General features: G+C 38.1%; 1 long non-coding RNA gene across 1 annotated transcript; it reads right to left on the bottom strand.

Moving 5' to 3' along the window:
• Positions 1-9,362: 9,362 nt before the first annotated feature.
• LOC139122069 (uncharacterized) lies at positions 9,363-19,989 on the bottom strand. The gene is made up of 5 exons (XR_011549387.1): positions 19,823-19,989; positions 18,998-19,262; positions 17,567-17,680; positions 17,054-17,163; positions 9,363-10,307 (listed from the first exon to the last, which is right to left on the bottom strand). It is a non-coding gene; the product is annotated as an uncharacterized lncRNA (long non-coding RNA).
• Positions 19,990-21,897: the final 1,908 nt, after the last annotated feature.

The following is a 21,897-nucleotide window of genomic DNA, read 5'->3' on the forward strand; positions in this document are numbered from 1 at the left end:
CATTAGGGGACTGTTTTTATACCATATATAGAATTTATGTTCTCTTGACGTGCGTGAAAAGTGAATGTATTTGAGCTCCTAGCCACAAACCTCGAAATTAATGTTACCGTTAACTTCAGAGAACAATAAGAAAAAAATATTGGTTGCAAACACAGTGGCTCGACCACCCTTTAAAGTTAGCTCAAGCAAAATTTACTTTCTACTTTGTTGGGACAATAATTGTTCAGTGTTATGCCTTAGTTACTAAAAGTGTTTGCATGTACTTTTTGTGTATTATGCAACCATGATGATTGCATTACACCTAATGGCAATACCCTTGGGTCGACATTGTATTTAACAAAACGTGCAATTACTTAAATGTTACCATGACAACCGGCCAATCAGGATAGAAAAGACTATTATATTACCATGCCCTCTCAATCGCGTTTTAATTGGTTGAGCTGAACCACGTGACTGCCCACAAATACACATTATATTACCATGCCCTGGCTGTCGCATTTTGATTGGTCGAGCTGTACCACGTGACTGACCACAAATACACAGTAGGGATCTGTTTTCATGCCCGTGAATATGAATAATAAGAATAACAACTCAAAGTGTCGTAACTTTACAGCTCAAACGTAAATCATAATCAATCACAAAATAAAATGGAGCACTTGTGGGCCAAGTTAAGATACTTTTTTTCTGAAAATATCTCCGGATTTGCCATTTTTTTACAGCGCGCGTGACATTTTGTTGCGTATTGCTCAGTTCTTGGGCCCAGACATTGTTCGCTCCGGAAATTTTCGCAAATTTTGACGGTTTTCTTCGGTTCGTTGATAATGTAATGGAAATAACAGACTCCGCTCTGACCATTAACGTTTATTTATGGGCGCGGGCTCGAGGAAAGCCAAATTAACGGGCTCGGCGTTAATTTTTGGCTTTCCTCTTGCCCTTGCCCATAAATAAATGTTAGGCCCTAATGGTCAGCGCGTCGTCAGTTATTTCTATAGTAATGGTTTGTTTTCCGTGAATATGAATAATATGGTAAACATATTAACTTTACAGCTAAAACGAAATTTGTGATTGTACAAAGATCATAATCAACCACTAAATAAAATGGAGCATTTGTCGGCCAAGTTTAGACGCCTTTTTTCCAAAAAATCTCCCGATTTGCATAACTTTTGCAGCGCGCGCACTACTCACTGACAGGTTCTGGGGCCCCGTTGTCGTTTGCGAGGGAAATTTTCGTAAATTTTGACGGTTTTTCGCGTTTCGTTGATAATATAATGGAAATAACAGTCTCCGCGCTGACCATTAACGTTTATTTATGGGCAAGGGCGAGAGGAAAGCCAAAAATTAACGGGCTCGGCTTGTTAATTTTTGGCTTTCCTCTCGCCCTTGCCCATAAATAAACGTTAATGGTCAGCGCGTCGTCCGTTATTTCTATATTCACAGGTAAAAGACTCACGTAAAAGCCACTGTCAAAACAAAACAGTAGCATATCACGTGACTCGACCATCTTTGGAGAAGCCTACGACTATCACTTTGTGGCTGCTTTGGTAAAATTCTATCGTCATAAGCTTATGTGATTGAATATGATCACAAACTGTTATTGGAGAAACATCTTTTCATAGTACCATATTGTTTTTGGCTTTTTTGTTCCATCCTTGATTATTTTTGCTCTCTAATTTTACCTCGGTCCGTAAATGTTGAAGCTTCACCACCTACACAAAGCCAGCCATCCTTATTCAGACCAAATGCACTGGCCCATAATGTGCGATGATGGAAGCTTTGCTGTGACTGATGATGACGGTGTTGATAATAATTATGACGACGACGATTATGATAATGATAATGATAATGATAAAGATGATGATTATATCGTGATGATGATATTTATTTATTTATTTATTTATTTATTTATTTATTTATTTATTTATTTATTTATTTATTTATATTTATTTATTTATTTGGTTTGTCTGTTTTCATGCTTTGTTTATGTTTGTCATGCTGAGACTCACAGTACTTGAGATATCCCATGATTCATCATGATTTGTACCATTGGACAGCCCTCAGCGAAGTCTATCATGGCCATGTGTGAACAATTAATAGACGAATTTTGAAAGTTCTAAAAACATACTATTAAGCACATCATTCTTTTGAATTTACTTTTTAAAACTTTGGAAAATTATGCTCGATTGAAACAGGAGATAGGCTACAGGAGATATGCATGTTTTGTAAAAACATCCACTGATGTGTCCTCAGTCATACAGAATAATGGAAAGGAGAGTAGGGAGACTATGTACTTGCACCTGTTATATAAAACAAAAGGATATCTATTTTACCAAGTAGAAATAACAAAAAATATTGACAAGCTAACTTAACTTCGAGAATGAGCCGTTCATTTACAGTAACTCGCTTCCAAGAAATATGGCATTTGTAGTACCTGCAGAATATTTTTAATCGTTATTTTACGCTTATTTTGATATTTTTACAGGAAATTTCTAAACGTACTTTTACTAGATCTTAAACAACTATTAGAAGCTTCACATCGTTGCTTGTATGCAAAGCAGAAAAAGTTGTAGAAACATAACCTCCATCGGTACAAATCAAACAGAATTGTGGGTAATTTATTGTACTGTGTGACTGTTCTGTCTAATCGGTGATGCATAGTGCATCAGTCAGTAGTATTTCAGTAGTAGTCACTAGCATTTTTAACAGTACCACTTCAAACGACTGAAAGCTTTGAGAAATCTACAGAATTTGATTTCTAGATCAAGCTGTCAAGTAAAATTGGACCTGGCGACTATGTATTCTCATACGTTATGTTTTCACTAACCATAACTCTATGAATTACTGAGGAAGTCAGTATTATGAGTACTGCTGTAATAGAATCGAGGTCCGCGCCAAGTACTTGGATCATTGGCACCGCAGGATATCGAAGTTGTGAGTTTTCCTGTCATGACATTCAGCCACCAACCATTCTCACAGTAGCATTTGCTAATGTTTTTTCGGCTTATAGTGAAACGGCTATGTGTGACACCGTTGCTGTCAGGGTATGTAACAAAAGGTTATATAGATTCGTGATCTATGACGCTGTATTGCTGAGTAACACATCGACAACTTATGATGTTACAGAAATAAAATAGGTTTACGGCAAAATGTATGAAACGGAAGCCTTACACGTTGATGCGCGTTTCACAATTAGAAAAACAGTCATAATGGAGAAATCAGAGAATCATTCTTTCCTTGTTAAAAATGCTCTTTATAAACTTCAAATAAAATACCGATATGGCCAAACCGTTTGTAAAATACCCATAAAGGGACATACTATATGAATCAAGACAGTTCAAATTATACAAAGTGTGGCCGGTGGTAACATAGTTTAATGGGAATTATCCGTAACCGTGTGTGTTCATGCCATTTCGTGTTCAGTTTTCGAGTTTAAATCGTTCTGCTTACTACTAGTATTTGTGATGGTGAATGGGGAAAACTTCTCACAAATCCTTGCAAAGGATGTATCGTGCAGACGAACCATTGTACCAAATACAGGCGTACATACATGCATTTCCATGTACATCATGTCTAACCACGGCAAGTGTATGGTTAACATCCTTAATAACAATGAAGATCGCTGCAAATGCGGGATAAAAGTACAGATACAAACAAGTCACAAACCCTTCAATTGAGAAGACGGCTGTTTCCGTAGTCGAATTCAAATCTCGGTAAGGACTGTCGATCAGTCTCTCCTTGCTGAACCAATTCATCTGGTCACTGTCTTTACCGTCGAAAATAAAGTAAGTTGCTTCTTTTCCTTCTGTATACAGAGCCACTTTCACCTAAAAACCAAGTGATTTGATAAATGATACAATAGGCAATATAGAAACAAGATGGTGTGTCTGTTAAGTTTCAGGAGATCGATCGAATTCGACGAATATAACTTTGGTCATCGTGCACATTATACGTAGTTGTTTGTTAGCTTTAATGCGGCTAATAATTGCCAGATTAGGGGAAAAAGCAATCTTATAATACTCATGTTTCGATTTTCAATTTTTTTTCATCTCAAACATTACAGCTTGAACATGTGTTTTATAAAATGTACACCGCGGAAAATTAGTGGAAAGTTCTACACTCACTGCTTTTATTAAGGTCAAGATATATGATCGTTATTGTTAAAAATAATTTGAGCAAAACACTGACCTCTGTAATGTTTAGCTGCGGCCAATACTGAACAACTTCGCTTTTGTAGTGCCCTTGAAATGAGTTATCCAGACGTTTTGCTTGTTCGTTGTCAGCATTATGAGGACCGTTCATTGACCACAAGTTAAAAAGACCCCTTCCAGCTCCCTTGACACCTTTGAAAACCAAACTCCATGAAAAGTCTGTAATAAAAGTCGTTGTTGTCAGGAAAATTTTCAGATAAAGACATGCACATTCAATTATCCTATACCTAGTGTAATTTGGTAAATAAAATTTGATTTTAGTGAACAACAGCTCCGTTGCAAGTAGCTACACTTGAAAAACTTGAAATCATTGACCATTCACGTTGTGCGAAATTACTGATACTTCATTGATTACATCTTCATTGTCTCTTTGTTTTATCACTATCACCGTGAAATGTGCCTTTGTCATTACGAAAGCTTGCAGTCGTCATTATAAATCTACGTTGTAAATTCAACATAACAATGGACTGAAATGTAAAACTTCATACTTACCGCAGTTTCCTTCTGCGAATCTCACACAGTATATTGTACAGAGGACGAGAGTCAATCGAAAAGTTGTGTGAACAAAATTCATTTCGTTGGAGAATAAGTATCGCCGACAAGTTACCACCACAACATCTGTCCGACGTAATGGTAAATGTTATACATTAATTGCTGCTTAAATGCACAGTCAGCTTATTTCCATGGTATTTATCAACTTGTCTTCATTAAGAATATCGCTTTGTCTGTTTGTCATATATGAAAAGGTCTCACAAACACTCATTCTAATGCCTTGCGGGGCATAATTAATTTACTCAGAATTGATTATGTCAAAAGGCGAAAGACTCACTGAAACTTTTGACCGAAGGCAAGATATAACACTGTTGATTGTAGTGCATGTCGTAACTGCAACACGATGAGGTGTACGCATGTTCGTTTTGCTACTGGCCTGACCTCCGGAATGTGATGAAACACTGCTACAAAACAACCGCCTTTCTTTGAATGTTTACCAAACTATCACCGCCCCTCAGCGATACATGAAAAGGAAAGATAAAATTGACAATGCCATTCGTTGGAAAGGCTAAGACTTTGTATTTCAACATATTTTGGAGAGAAGAATTAAAATTCTTCTTTTCAAGAATAAGAATAAAGTAATGGACATATTATTACAAACTACAGCTATTAACGTTCCTGACGCAGCTGCTTTCAAGCAATGGGATGCAATTTTGCCTCGCCTAGGAATGGAGCGTTCTCATTACCTCATCGTAGTCTGAGAAATATACTCATTACCAGAATCTGTCCAACCGATTCCATCATTATTTAAAAACACAAAGTCAGATATTTTTACTTTAGATGCCTTAATTCTGAGTCGATATGTTACGATTGCGATTCATAAATATCGAATCTTCAGATCAAGACCTGGAGAATTCTAAAATCAACGACACCATAGAAAGTTAGATACATTTCGACTCAAAGCATTTAGGTCAGGTTGTGATGTGATGTTACAGTATTCGATACACATTTCATATTCTGGAGTTCTGCATTTGAAGGGAACCTAAAAGGTGTTATGCTTTTTAAATTTAAAATATGCTATACTTGTACTGTTTAGGTCTACGCATTACATCTAAAGGTGTCTACTTTCGATTTAGTTGAGTCAGACATTTGAAGAGAACTTTTAACTGGGCAACAGGTATATGAACAGTTTATATAAAGTTAGACCCAATTTGCAGATTACTTCATGATACATATTGAATTGTTTTCCGACATTTTAATATATGTCATGAATAGTGTCATATGTCTGCCATGTTTAAATTTCGTACCATGTACGACATTAGTCGTTTTTAATATCGCGATCCAAATGAGACAAAAACTGTAATGGTAAAAAGGAATAATTTGTTCTCACTTATCGAACTGCTAAGGAATGGTGAATATTGTTGTACATTTTCATGTTTAAAATGCTCATAGCACATTCAATTCAAAATTTGCCAATGTTCTAGACGATTTACCAAATGGCCATTAATATTGAAATGGTTTGTTATTGGACCGTTATTCCTGCGGATTTTTTAAATTGACAAATCTTTTTTCCAGCTAATGTATGTAAGCTGCTTCTCCTTTTTTCCAGAATTTTGTTTCAGCGTGTCAGAATAGTTGTTCTTACACAATATATTTCTCAAAAAGTGACAGTTTTGTTTCACCATCACATTGAGTTGAGTGGTAAAAACCAGCTACTCAGATGAAGTCCCCTGTGATTCATCTTGAGTTGATATCTACGATATTGTACTCCTTTTGGGGCACTTACATGTTTTCAAAAATGATCTAGCTTTTCGACAATCGTACATTATTAAACCACAAGGAGGAGAGAGTTTTCACGGATGATTTTACCCTTCTTCCTATACGAATCTGACACACCTCACTACGTAAGTGTCAAAATATTACCCAACACATGAGCTGGGATCAGTTACACCAGCCTTTTAATGGAAGACGTAGGGGGAAATGATCACATTACTTCCTTTGACAGTGATTCCTTGCTAATGGATTCCTTACTTTATTCTTCCCAATATCTAGCCTATCCTAAGGATAGGATACCCAAATGCCGATTGCAGGTGTAAAATACTCCGTCAATTTAAACAAATCCCCGGCAGAAATAAACATTGATTCACCTTCTGTGAACAAGTCACTGTCGTCTTGTGGTTTCCTTCACTGCTAGCCGAAGCTTGCTCACACACTACACGATGGATTTGCTAAAACGGGTTTCCATGATTTACTGAAGTAGTCATGGTATATTTTCACCTCTTACTTTGTTGTCTTAAGGTAGTACGCACCTTATTACCAAAAGCTTTAAACTTTAACCGAAGCTTTCCTCAAAGAAACTTTCAACCGTTTATTTTCAAAATAAATGTTAAAAATTTAAACTTGTGTCACCATGTAACTTTTTGTGCTGTAGGAACAAATGACATAAAATTTATCGATATTTGGAATAAAATTTGGTTGCTATCCCTTTGTTAACTCTATGAGGAAAAGTCCAATGTTCGATTTTCACTAAAACAAGACCAGCAAAGCTTTATTTACTCAACAAGCTTTAAATTAAGTCTACACAGGCAGTATAGGCCAGCTATTTGTCCGTATATCCGTCTCAGAGGCGCGTTCTATTTTATAAACTACTTGCCTCGTTTTCAAGGTTTATTTATACTTCACCTTTCGTCAGTTCGATGTTTCCTAAAGATAAATAGTTTATATCTTGAAGCTATACTTTCAAATTCTAAATTTGATCCGGTACATGGTGTATACTGTTTCCCAAGAATGATGTTTTCTAATGATACGTAGTTTATTTGTACTTTCCCATTCTGAATGTGATCCAGTATCACAGTGTATAACTTTTCCCATTCTGAATTTGATCCAGTACACAGTGTATAATTTGATCCAGTACACAGTGTATAATTTTTCCCATTCTGAATTTGATCCAGTAGGCCTACACAGTGTATAATTTGATCCAGTACACAGTGTATAATTTTTCCCACATCATACTGTAAAGTTTACGTCTCATTCATCCAGACTTTTTATGGTCAGCGACAAAAAATATTTCCCACCACGGAAAGACATGATTTTAAGCGTAGATTTTTTCGAACAAAAACAAAGCATTGTTATGTAAAAATGTAAAAAGTAACCCACGCTCAACATGCTAAAGTCTAAATGCTCGAGTTGCGCAGAGCATATGGCACTGCCAAGGACACTGAATCAAAGAGAAACGGGGGCAAACCACCCACACTTCAATGTGAAAAATTGATAAATACAATGTCCTCAGTCAGACACGCTGAAATGAGTAAAGACTGCAATCAGAAGAATACTGCTTTACGGAGACATGGAAAATGTACTTCTTAGATGGAGTGGATTGACTAGCGATAGAATCGATCGTCTTTATTTTTCTGACTATATCCTCTCATATTTTAGTTCGCGAAAATCGGAAATATATTTATAATAGACGTATTATGTTTTTTTACGGAGACAATAGAAATGAGGAGGGTAATTCGTTTACAGGTGATGTTTTCTAGCAAAAATGAAATTAACTGATTGAATGATTATTTAGTTGTAACTCGAAGCTGTTTCCGCGGCTGGGGTGTAACGATATCATAAATTGCATAATCTTTGTTCAGGTGTCATATATTGTGCGTGTAGTATGTGTTCCATTAGATTCGGCGGACATGTATAAAATCGTTGCTAAAGGAACGATCATGCTTAGCAACCCTCGTCTGTCATAGTCATATCCACTTCATCCAAGACATTAAAGACAGAGTTTAGATGACGTGACTAAGTGCTTATTTCTGGGACGTGAAATACTTTATTCGCTGAGTGGTAGGATATTTTGAGGATTGAGGGATTTTGGAGACTGTCATTCAATCCCCAAAGCTTTACACAGTTGCCCGGACATGAACAACGAACAAAACCCTGCTGTGTCTGTCCTAAGTAATTATACCTTCGTCGGCAACAGAGAAACCTAATCATCTGTCGGACGCTAAACACGTCAGGGTTCCACTTTAAGCACTTATTTACTTAGTGCAAGGTTTTTAAGCACTTATTTACTTAGTGCAAGGTTTTTAAAACAGCTAAGTTGCTATCGCTAAGTACCGTTGAATGAATGATTATGGAATGCCCTTCTCATATATCCTATGATTGTTAACGTGTTGCATCGTCAATTCTTACAAAGCAGAGTTTTCACTGCTGTTCCTAAAGGAAACATAGCATCTGCCTAATTGACTAAGTATACCTTTAAGGTGGATAGAATAGAGCATCGTCTGTCAGTTAATACATAAACCACTACAATAACAGCAAAACCACGCCATAGGCCATATTAATAATACAATCAGTCCTCCTTGAAGATAGTGGTACATCACTTCTATCGAAGTTGCACCATATCTATATCTGTTTTACGCTACCTTGACGACATTTACCTTTCAATACAAGTAGCAGACAGGTAGGTAGGTAGGTTGGTCATTGGTAGATAAGTAAGTAGATAAGTAGGTAGATGGATGGATAGCTGGCAAGGTGAATGTGTTGGTAGATATGTAGCCAAGAAAGATATCGTACAACGTAATGAGGTTATATTTATTTCTTCACCACAAACTATTATAAATCTGACAGTATGATTAAATTGAAGATTGTGATTGTAAAGGTTTACAACAATCAGGTTGGCGATCTTCCATCAGTGTGTGAGTCAGAGAACACCGTGGATTTTGTATTCACAGAGTGTATGTGAGAGATTTCAAACGTTAAGCCAGCCGCACAAGAGAAATTAGCAGAGCAAAATCTCGTGTGCGGCCATTTTTCGTGACTTTTTGTTCTCTCGAGCCGTTGAGCAAAATATTCAAAATGGTTGATATTTTGCCTCGCGAGGCAATTTCCTTGCCGTGTGAGCCGGAGAAAGTGATTTTCCTAACGTCTTTTTGACTAAAGCGCGCGTATGGACTTCATCTTGCAAGGCAAAAAATATATAACATGTTCAATATTTTGCTCAACGGCTCAAGAGGGAAAAAACTCACGAAAAATTGCCCGCACACGAGAGTGAACTAGCTGAGTAAGCAGCCTCGAACGAAATTTTGCTCAGCTAATTTCTCTCTTGTGCGGCAGGCTTAACATGAAGCCTCTAGTGATTGTGTGTGATAAGCATAAAATATTGTAAAATCGCAATATTGACCTTTATAGACGCGATCACACGTTTATTTTCAAAGAATAAAAAAGTTACTGAAAATGATCATTAGACAAGGTGTGCTCATATGACGAGTTTGCGCACGTCACTTTCATCTAAATTCATAAACTATAGTATACATAATGGTTCCATGTACACTAGAGTAACTGTGGTGATCAAATTGTTTTAATCGAAGGAACAAGTTATGATTGGAGGACGTAAATTTGACAGCAATAGTAAAACACTATCTAATAAATAACAATGATTGAACGAATTTGAAAGAAATACCTGACGGAAAGCAATATCGCATTTTACAGTTTAACATGTACTGTAGTATCATATCAATGCTATGACATGTCAATTAAGGTCAAGACGGTCATTGAGGAAGAGACAGATATTTTGATCCGTTGCCATGGTGATGGACATGTCTACATAGTATCAACCTATAACAAATGTTATGTAGGTCATTTCCCCCACACTCATCATGACCTGAGTTCAATTAGTCTAGAACATTCTCAAGGTCACTACCCTCAATGACCTCACAACCTTGAATTCAATTAGTCATGTTTGGAATGTTCTGGAAAGTTGATTAGTTGTGTAAGGGAGATAATTTTAGAACAGTAATTAGCATGTCAATAAAAGTTCTAGATTGTTCTTATATGCATGTGTATATAAAAGGGACGTGCACAGCTTCCAGTCAGACTTTTGGGATCGTGTCTCTTGTGTGTTACTAAACTCCAGCAGTAGTCATTCTCAAGACTTTTCAAGACCTTCTCTGCCAACGCTGGATTTATACTGTGGACTTTGTGCAACTTCAAGCCTGCAAGCCAAAGGACTGTTCATTCATCCAACTGACTGTTACAACTCTGAGACTGGAGCTTTGCCGTCCCAGCTGAGATAAGTAGTCTGTACACTTTTAAAGCTTGTACTCTATCCCTGACTAAGCAATTAGTTTTATTTTCGTAATAAATTTTGTTTAAACGTTAACTGCTGAGTTCACCCTTTTGTTCGTTTTCTCTGCACGTAACAAAATTGGGGGCTCGTCCGGGAGACGAATATTTTGAGCCGTTTGACAACATTTTGTCTGCCTTTTCAAAACTACTGTATACTGTGAACTCAGCAAAATTCAATCATGGCGGAATTCAAGCCAGACGAATTTATGGATGACCTTGATCAGGACGCATTTGATTCCCTCAAAAAAGACAACCTCATTGCACTGGCCAATTTCCTTAAAGTAGATGTCAAAAGATCTATGCGCAAGCGGGAAATACAGTACCACATTGCAAAACATTTAGTTATTTAGGCCAATTTGAGGAATCCACCTTGAAAGATTATGAGCCCGAGTCTACCTTTGAACTAAGAAAATTAGAATTAGAAATGCAGACAAATTTGGAGATCAAGAAACTAGAATTACAAATGGAAAAAGAGAGACAGGCATTAGAAAAAGAAAAAATACAAATGCAATTATAAATGGAAGAAAGACAGAGAGAGAAAGATAGGCAGGAAAGATTAGAAATGGAAGAAAGACAGAAAGAGAGGGAATTGGAAATGAAAGAAAAAGAATTACAAATGGAGGAAAGACAAAGGGAGAAAGAAAGAGAGGAAAAAGAAAAAGAAAGAGAATTAGCAGAACACCGACTGCAGTTAGAAATGAGACGTTTAGAGCTTAGAAAGTCAGGAAAATTCTTCCCTTCAGACAGTTTTGACATCACTAAGCATTTCAGGTTAGTTCCCCCTTTCCAAGAAAAGGATGTTGATAAATATTTCCTTCATTTTGAGAAAATTGCTCAGAGTCTGGATTGGCCTAAGGAGTCCTGGTCTATGCTTTTGCAGAGTGCTTTGGTGGGTAAAGCCAGAGAAATTTACATTCAGTTGTCAGTAGAGCAGGCTTCAGATTATGATTCTGTGAAGGAATTAATTCTCAAGGGCTATGAGTTGGTGCCTGAAGCTTACCGTCAGAAATTTAGGGATTGTGAGAAGGTGAAGGATCAAACTTATGTTGAATTTGCTCGAACAAAAGAACAACTGTTTGACCGTTGGTGCTCTTCTGAAAAGGTCAGTCAGAATTATGACAAATTACGACAGCTTGTTTTGATTGAGGAATTTAAAAGGTGCATCCGGAGTGACATCAAGACGTTTATCAATGAACAAAAGGCAGATACATTAGAGGTTGCTGCACGTTTGGCCGATGATTATTCATTGACCCACAAATCTTCATTTCTCAGCAAACCATCCCAGTCCTTTTCATACAGAAACAATGCAGGTAAATTTAACTCCTCCTTTTCATCCAAGAATTTCTCAAAGGAGAGTAGGAAATCAAATGACAGCAGTTCACACAGTTCAAGTAACACTCCCACATCATCAGATCCCAAGTCTCAATCTCCTTCTGACAAACAGTTTGGTACACTTTCTTGTAATTATTGTAAGAAAGACGGCCATTTAATGTCAGATTGTTTCAAATTGAAAAGAAAACGTGAAGGTCAAAGTGGTCAAAGTGGATCTAAGCCCACCGGCTTTATTTCTTCATCAACTCGATTAGAGTCTAATAATGTGTGCAACACATTTTCTGAGGTTAAACCCCTCTTATCCCCAATTAATGAGGTCAAGGTCAATTCTTCTCAAGATAGCATTATGGGTATTTTCGAGCCATTTATTCATAATGGTTTTATATCACTTTCTAGTGATTTTTCTTCTGCTACCCCTGTCAAAATTCTAAGAGATACCGGGGCTTCCCAGTCTCTTTTGTTGGCAGATACCCTGCCGTTTTCTGAAAAGTCATTTTCAGGTTCTAAAGTTCTTATTAAGGGGGTAGATTGTAATGACTACATTCCTGTTCCTCTCCATAATGTCTATTTGTCTTCGGACTTTGTTTCTGGACCTGTGACTTTAGGTATTAGGCCTTTTTTGCCTTTTGAAGGGATTCACCTTCTTCTCGGAAACGACCTTGCTGGGGACAAGGTCATTACTAATCCACTTGTGACTGATAATCCTAGTTTAGATCAGGATCCAGAGCCAATTGAACAAGAGATACCCGATTTATTTCCTTCATGTGCCATTACTCGAGCCATGTCAAAGAAAACTTCCAAGAATCAAAATACTCTCAAAAATAATGTCACAGATGTTGACTTAAATGACACCTTTCTCAGTCAGGTGTTTGACACGGATCATTCCGTTATCCCTCGTGGATTTGAAACTTCCAGTAAAACTTCTGCTGACCAAAGTCAGACATTTTCTAGATCAAATCTCATTGCAGAACAACACAAAGACCCAGATATTTTGTCTTTGTTTGACAGGGTAGATGATGAAGGTAAAACTTCAGATAGCTCTGTTTCCTATTATACAAAATCTGGTATTCTCATGCGTAAATGGAGACCTCCAGACGTTTTGGTTGATGACGATTGGGCTATAAAACATCAAATTGTGGTTCCAAAGCCCTATCGTGCTGAAATATTGCGCCTGGCCCATGAAACCCCTGGGCTGGTCACTTAGGAGTCAGGAAAACTTATCATAAAATTCTCAGTCACTTTTATTGGCCTAATCTCAGGCAGGATGTAGCACATTTCTGTAAAACTTGTCACACATGTCAAATGGTAGGAAAGCCAAATCAGACCATTCCAAAGGCCCCTTTACAGCCAATTCCTGCATTTCAAGAACCATTTAGTAGGATTCTAATTGACTGTGTTGGGCCCCTACCAAAAACAAGATCAGGAAATGAGTACATGCTGACAATAATGTGTACATCAACTCGGTTCCCAGAAGCCATACCACTGAGAAACATAAAGACAAAGACTATAGTGAGAGCTTTAGTCAAATTTTCACTTTATTTGGCCTCCCTAAATGTGTCCAGTCCGATCAAGGCTCCAACTTTATGTCTGGAATTTTTCAACAAGTAATGGATCAGCTAGGCATTAAACAGTATAGGTCCTCCGCCTATCATCCAGAAAGTCAGGGTGCTCTTGAGCGATTTCATCAAACTTTGAAAAACATGATTAGGACCTACTGTTTTAACACAGAGAAGCAGTGGGATGAAGGAATTCATTTTCTGCTCTTTGCTGTTAGAGAGTCAATTCAGGAGTCTCTTGGTTTTAGCCCATTTGAGCTTGTATTTGGACATACAGTCCATGGCCCACTTAAGCTCGTTAAAGAGAAATTCCTATCAGACGATGATGATTGTCTGAATATTTTGCAATATGTGTCAGATTTTCGTACAAAACTCTCTAAAGCATGTGAATTAGCCAGAGAAAATCTTGAGTCATCTCAGCAGTCAATGAAAACCAAATACGATAAAAACACCTCAAAACGGAAGTTTGAACCAGGTCAAAAAGTTCTTGTTCTACTTCCGGTTCCTGGCAAACCACTCCATGCTCGTTACTTTGGGCCATATCTAATTGATAAGAAATTGAGTGATTTAAATTACATCATAACAACACCTGACAGGCGAAAACAAAAACAGCTATGTCACATAAATATGCTTAAGCCATATTTTGATAGGGATAATCCTACTATAACTCAGCCTGTCAGTGCAGTCAGTTCAAACCATTATGAAGATAGTGATACTGAAACTGACTTGAGTGAAAATACTCTAAACTCAAAGCTGGGCTCGGTCAAGCTTCAGAACTCAGAAATCCTGGAGAAGCTGGAGTCTACAAAGTTGGCACACCTCCAGCCAGAACAACAACAACAGGTGAAAGAACTGCTCCACGAATATAAACACCTATTTCAAGATGTTCCAACGAGGACAAACGTCATCTATCACGATGTTGATGTTGGGGACAGTAAGCCTGTAAAACAACATCCATACAGACTGAATCCAACAAAAGCGAAATATCTCCAGGAAGAAGTCAAATACCTGCTGGACAATGACTTTATTGAACCCAGTAAAAGTAACTGGAGTTCGCCGTGCATACTTGTTCCCAAACCAGATCACAGTTATCGTATGTGCACGGACTTTAGGAAGGTCAACACTTTAACAAAGACAGACACTTTCCCAATCCCGAGGATTGATGACTGCATCGACCGAGTGGGAAAAGCCAAGTATGTGACGAAATTTGACCTACTGAAGGGATTTTGGCAAGTCCCTCTGACAGATCGTGCTCGTGAAATATCCGCCTTTGTTACACCAGACGGATTGTTCCAGTACAAGGTGATGCCATTCGGAATGAAGAACTCTCCGGCAACGTTCCAACGGATGATCAACGACGTCATATCTGGGCTAGACAGGTGTGCAGCCTACGTTGACGACGTCGTCCTGTATAGTGACACCTGGGAGGAACACATCAAGCTTATGCGGAAGTTCTTTGAGAGACTGAGCAAAGCAATGTTGACTGTCAACCTTGCCAAATCTGACTTTGGTTGGGCTAGGGTAACTTACCTCGGACATACTGTAGGACAGGGTGAGGTAAAACCTGTTGATGCCAAAATCAGTGCCATTTCAAGTTTTCCCATACCAAACTGCAAACGACAACTGATGCGCTTTCTCGGTATGGCTGGTTACTACAGAAAATTCTGTCCAAATTTCTCCACAATTACTGAGCCTTTGACTAACTTACTTAAAAAGAAAGTAAAGTTTGTTTGGTCAGAGCAATGCCAACAGGCATTTGATACACTTAAAGCCATACTTCAAAGTGCTCCAGTGTTGTCTGCACCAGATTTCACTTTGCCATTCAAATTAGCTGTGGATGCTAGTGATACGGCTGCTGGTGCTGTTTTATTGCAAGAGGATAGTCATGGTGTAGATCATCCTGTTTGCTATTTTTCACGCAAATTTAACAAATCCCAGAGAAACTACTCTACAATTGAAAAAGAGTGTTTATCTTTGATATTAGCTTTACAGCATTTTGAAGTTTATGTTACTTCTTCAAATCAGCCAATAGTGGTTTATATTGATCACAACCCTCTTGTCTTTCTACAGAAATTTAAAGGCAAAAATCAGAGATTGCTAAGATGGAGTTTAATGTTACAGGAGTTTAATCTTGACATTAGACATATCAAAGGCAGAGACAATTTAATTGCAGACTGTCTTTCTCGTATTTAGAGTTTATTGTTGTTCACTTTCAAGAAGTTTTACTTTAGAAAAAAAAAATTGAGTACTTAAATCTTTTTCAAGATTACATTTGTAAAAGAAAGATTTTTCTTCGAAAAATTTTTTTTTTGAAGAGGGGGTGTGTTATGTAGGTCATTTCCCCCACACTCATCATGACCTGAGTTCAATTAGTCTAGAACATTCTCAAGGTCACTACCCTCAATGACCTCACAACCTTGAATTCAATTAGTCATGTTTGGAATGTTCTGGAAAGTTGATTAGTTGTGTAAGGGAGATAATTTTAGAACAGTAATTAGCATGTCAATAAAAGTTCTAGATTGTTCTTATATGCATGTGTATATAAAAGGGACGTGCACAGCTTCCAGTCAGACTTTTGGGATCGTGTCTCTTGTGTGTTACTAAACTCCAGCAGTAGTCATTCTCAAGACTTTTCAAGACCTTCTCTGCCAACGCTGGATTTATACTGTGGACTTTGTGCAACTTCAAGCCTGCAAGCCAAAGGACTGTTCATTCATCCAACTGACTGTTACAACTCTGAGACTGGAGCTTTGCCGTCCCAGCTGAGATAAGTAGTCTGTACACTTTTAAAGCTTGTACTCTATCCCTGACTAAGCAATTAGTTTTATTTTCGTAATAAATTTTGTTTAAACGTTAACTGCTGAGTTCACCCTTTTGTTCGTTTTCTCTGCACGTAACACAAAGAAAATGTGAAATTTGTTAGCAATTTGTGTCGGTTCAGGTTGTCGTTTTTGTTATATTGTGTATAGTCAGTAGGGCTTTGCCGTCCAAACAACAAGAAAACTTTAAAATAAGTCACTGCTACCATTTATTATGGTATTGAAGAGTTTGCAAAGCATCCTTGTTGTAATATATGTTAATTTCCAACTCCTCCCCCTCTTCAATGTTTAATTAGACAATGGATGTGCACTCAAAGATATAGACACAAACACATTCAATATTCAACTATAATAAGCATTACAAAAAGCAGTGTACGAGCTAACTTTCCCATGAAAACACAATGACAGCGAAGGCCTAGGAGGTTGTCATATCAGCGCTCTGAAACGACATATTGGTGCATGGTTTAAAATGTTGATTACGTAATGATGAAGGACAGGAATGGTTTCCATTATCGGTCAGCATACTTACCTTGCTTTTGGATTTGTTGCACAAGATGAAACTGAAACCAACTCCAAGTAGCAGTATGATGATACTGGCAAAAGGAATACCGATTGCTAAGGCCGTTGAATGGTCAGCCTCTTGATGGCCAAAATATGAAAAAAAGTCATAAAAGGCGTAGCAAATGTGAGAACGAGAAGATAAAGTCCATATAAATAGTAATGAGCTCGAATGTTGAAAAATATAATTGTTGTTTTAACCACGCAAATTTCCGTCCAAATATGCACAAAATATGTGTGTATGGACATCATTACTTCAGCATATCATTATGGTCTAGGTTTGTCACAATTTGCCCGGGGTAAAGTCTTACGTACGCAAAAACTCTTTGGAAGATGATATCTATTTTCCCTTTAGGTGTATTCCTTTACTAATGTGATTAAGCTTTTTGTATCAAAGTTCCTCGTTCCGAAATTATGTGACAAAGAAGGTCGCTATTGTCTTTGAAAATGTCGTTCTCAATGTGCTCCATTAGTAATCACCTACCATCACGCATGCTCAAATGGTACTGGTCTTTGTCAGCAGACACTGTAGTTCAGCGTTAGTAGGGTGATGATCGCCGTGGGCGAAGCAGTGACCATCTATTTCGCAGGCAGTTTCCTAGAGGCAATATGTGAAAAGATACTTTGATGACAATTTTGCGCTAGATGGTCTTTATTGTTCATCACTGATTGACTGACTGACGCTGAAACATTTGTCGAATAAAATTTACCTAAGTGAACAAAACATATGTCCGTTTCGAAAAAATATTGCACAACGTTTTGTGCTGAGGTCGTTTCGCGTGGTCTTCATTGCCATAGCCTGAGAGGGCAGGGGCAACTGCCCCCGCCGGAATTTTCCACACTGTCAATATTTCAGTGTTTTAGCAGGAAAACAGTCATTAATTAACGAGTTCAATACAATGAAACACAATTGTGTACAATAAAATAGTGTTGCTTTAAGCATAGAGAAAGATAGATAGAGTGGCAACAGGTATTGTTTAAGGCGTGAAGCGGTTACGTAACCCATCCATGTTCGCCTCGCCTCAAATTGCTCTAGCCTCTCTTTTCCGTAGAGTGCCGACCATGAATCCTTCGGTAATTTTCGGATTTTCGCCAATTGTTAAGCGAAAGTATGTTCGGCAAAGTTTGTGTTGTTGTTGTCGTGTGGTGCTGAGCAGAATTGACGTGCTGGCGAAAACGGGAGTGTTTTGAGCTTCAGGAAAATGAGTTTTACTGTTTTAAAAATTCCTCTCATATTTTTATGAATATATAATGAGTGTGTTTGAACCAAATTTGAAAGTCTTTTATCGATACTGACTGGTTTTACTCAATGGTTTACGGTCAGTCATACCCTCTTTTACACGTGCGTCAAGGAAGGACATGTTTATGAAACTGCTGGCGTGTTATGTTTTGATTGGCGTGAAGCAGTGTTTCTGGCCTGAGAGCTCACAAAGTAACTATGGTTGCTACGCGACTGGCAGTACGATGCCATCTCGTCGTATTTTTCGCATAATCTCGTGTAATTATCAACCACAAACAAAGCCTCCAAAAAGTTTAACACCTTTGGAGCTCATTTTAATATGAAAAGCCAATAGTCTACCGAGACGACCATGGAACAAAAGACATGCAAGTGTTGCGACTCTGTCTATATGTTACTCTGTGCTTTAAGGTAGTATGCGCCACGAAAGTGAAAGACTTAAACTTTGGCTCAAACTTTCCTCAATGAAATTTTCGACCATTCTCTTGCCATTCTCTTGCCACATCTACAATAAAAAGTTTGAATCCGATAGTATTATTATTTAACTTGCTACAGATTCCTCCGTAAAACAGACATCGTTTATGTTTGAAATTACAAATATTGAATCTGTTTGATTTATAGCCATGCATTTTTGCATTGAAATAAAAATGCGGAAATATTGTCTGTCTGTTTATTTACCTTCAGTGTACACAATCCAAAGTTGTTACATTGAAGACACTTTGAATCATATAAAGTCACAAGCATCCCATTACTGAACAGTGGCACCGGCATCATTGCTGACGGAGGCGCGTACGGTTGCTGAGATAATGCCGGAATTTTCGTCCAAGTTTCTATAAGCCATGATTGCCCGTTCAGATTGACAATAAACTTCGTAAAAGCTGACGAAGGGTGCATTTGTGCCGGCTTTGTGGTGACCAATGGTGGACCAGCCTTCCTTACCATGCTTGAGAAATTGTTATGTTTGTGTTTGCGTTAGTGTATTCCTCTACTTTTGTTGTTTATGTAGTAAATAAATATTCTCTTAAATGGTCAACAATAAGGCAGCCTGACTCATCAGAGTCATTTACATAAAAGTAATGCACAATGCTGTGATGATACTATTGTTGTCATTGTAAACAGCGATATCAAATGCCAAAGCCTCTACAACCTGTCAGTTCATCCGTAATGTACGATATTTTAGCCCCTAGTACATTTACTACGGTACTGTGAGACAACTCATGAAGCGATCAAGAATAAGAAAGACTTTACATAGAATCCTTTAGAAGGCCGACAAGGATATTGAAACTTGTCATAGCAAGGTGGATAATACCGCTTGTACCAGTGGAACCAATGATCGAACAAGACAAAGAGATTCCCTAGGATGGAAGGTATATTTACATAAAGACAATTGACAGAGTACTGTCCTTGGACAACATCTCAATTGTTTCATGGACGACATAATGAACTTGTTTATTGTCAGTAATTATGACTTGTTAACGTGAAGAACGTTCGCTCGAAACTTACCTCCATGAACTCATAGTGACACATCAAAGTTTCGCTATTCAAGAAATTCTCGCCGATGACTGAAATCGACTGACAAATATCATGCCGTGTATCACAAAGACCATGGTGCTCGGAGCCTTCGATGAACCAAACGTCTGGTGGTCGTGTCATGTCGATGGAGCAATCCGTCCCGCCATAATCTGAATTAAATTACAAAATACTTCAACATTACTAGGAAGAACAGAGAGAAAACCTGAGAATTTCAAGACGTCCCAGGCGCATTTAGGCCTATTGATTATTGGTGTATTGCTGAAAGTTTATATCGATATAGGTTTTGCCAACGGTACACATTACATTCCCAAAGAACAAGGTAAAAGATTAGTACCGGCCACTTAAATTTTAGGGGTTATTACACGAAGTTTGGTCGATACCGCGTCGTATTCGAGTGATATGTCCGTATTTTGACGAGTTGCGCAGCAACGAGTCAAAATACGGACACATCACTCGAATACGACGTGGCATCGCCCAGACTTCGTGTAATAACCCCTTTATCATACATGCATGCTTTGGTTACGACTGTTTACCTACGGACGTTCCGAAATTAGCGACGAAATTAACTGGAAATCGATCTTGATTGCTCCTCGCTGTACTCATAAAAAGTTGGTCGCTAAGGAGTGACGACAACCGCATCACTTCTTGATATTATTCAGCTGTTGGGCCATTCCACTTCAAGGGGGGTTACTGGCACACATTTAAAGCGAACAATTAAACATTAAGATGTAGACACAGGTTTTCACAATTTGAAGAAGATTTATTTTGAGCTTAAAATGGCGGTGGACGTAAAACATAGGCTTTAGTGTGTAAAATGAGCGTGTTTTAGTGTTTTGAAACATAACCTCTTCCCTTCGCGAAAGTTATTGGGCCAGCCAAAATCGGGTCAAAATACTTGCGCCGCGCCAGCGGTCGATTTCAAACACGATCGAGTATGAACACCTTAGAGCATAGAGTTAGCATAGAGCAAGCAGCATTGCGACACCTATGAATGCACAGTGGATTTAATAGCCGTACAGCGTCGTAACTCGTTCGTGATTTTATTGCTGTACAAATAAAATATTTCATAGATATTTACATCGTCTGCTCGTATATTTTCGTAGCTGTGGAAACGCAGCTATCTGTTGGCGGGGTAGCGGGCATCGCTATGCGGGTCAAAAGTCAACCCCGCCACGGGGTTTGACCCGCATAACGACGCACGCCACACCCCGCCAACAGATAGCTGCGTTTCCATAGCTAATATTTTCGTTACTGGCTTGCCTACATAGAACTAAACTTCTGTTAACAACCTTTGACTTTCCCAAGTATCTTACATTGTATCCGAAACCCGCACCTGTGTTACCGGACACGATCATTCCCAGTGAATCTTATCGACTGGTACAAATCGGATACATAATATGTGCACCTCGTCTATCGCGAGTATTTTCAGTGCGGTTAGGTTTTTGAGGTTCTTTTATGGCTGTAAACGAAGTAATTCACCACCTAGATACTTAGACTCGTCAACAATAAACTTGTCCTATAGCGGTTCTATCATGACGCACTGTCAACCGGGACCGCAATCTTCGTGAACGATGACAGGTGTTAGGAAAACATACAAACATATTACCGCTTAGCTGATAATTACACCTGACAGTGTTGGAAACACCTCAATTTAGACGATATGTCTAGTTTGTCTAATGCCAATGCTTCAAAGCAATTCACTGTAATATCAGTAATATACCTCTGGCTTCTTACAAAACGTGATCAGGTATGTAACATTCTCATTTACCAGCGACGGCCTTGCAAAACTAGGTTTGTTTACACCAAAGGTAATTAGGAATAACATTTTCATAACATTTCGGAAAGATGCGATGGGTTTCTGCCTCGAGTAATTTAACGTGCGTGTTCTCTGTGGTTTGAATTCAATTCACCACTGATTTCTCTGTGTTTTTTGCATTAAATGATGCAAGTCAAATGCGAGTGTCGGTAAGATAGCAATATGTAGAAATTATAAAGACGTACATAACAATACCTTCATTGCAATGGCATACACCATGACTACAGTT

The sequence above is a fragment of the Ptychodera flava genome, chromosome 21 (assembly GCF_041260155.1).
Source record: "Ptychodera flava strain L36383 chromosome 21, AS_Pfla_20210202, whole genome shotgun sequence".
Classification (NCBI taxonomy): domain Eukaryota; kingdom Metazoa; phylum Hemichordata; class Enteropneusta; family Ptychoderidae; genus Ptychodera; species Ptychodera flava.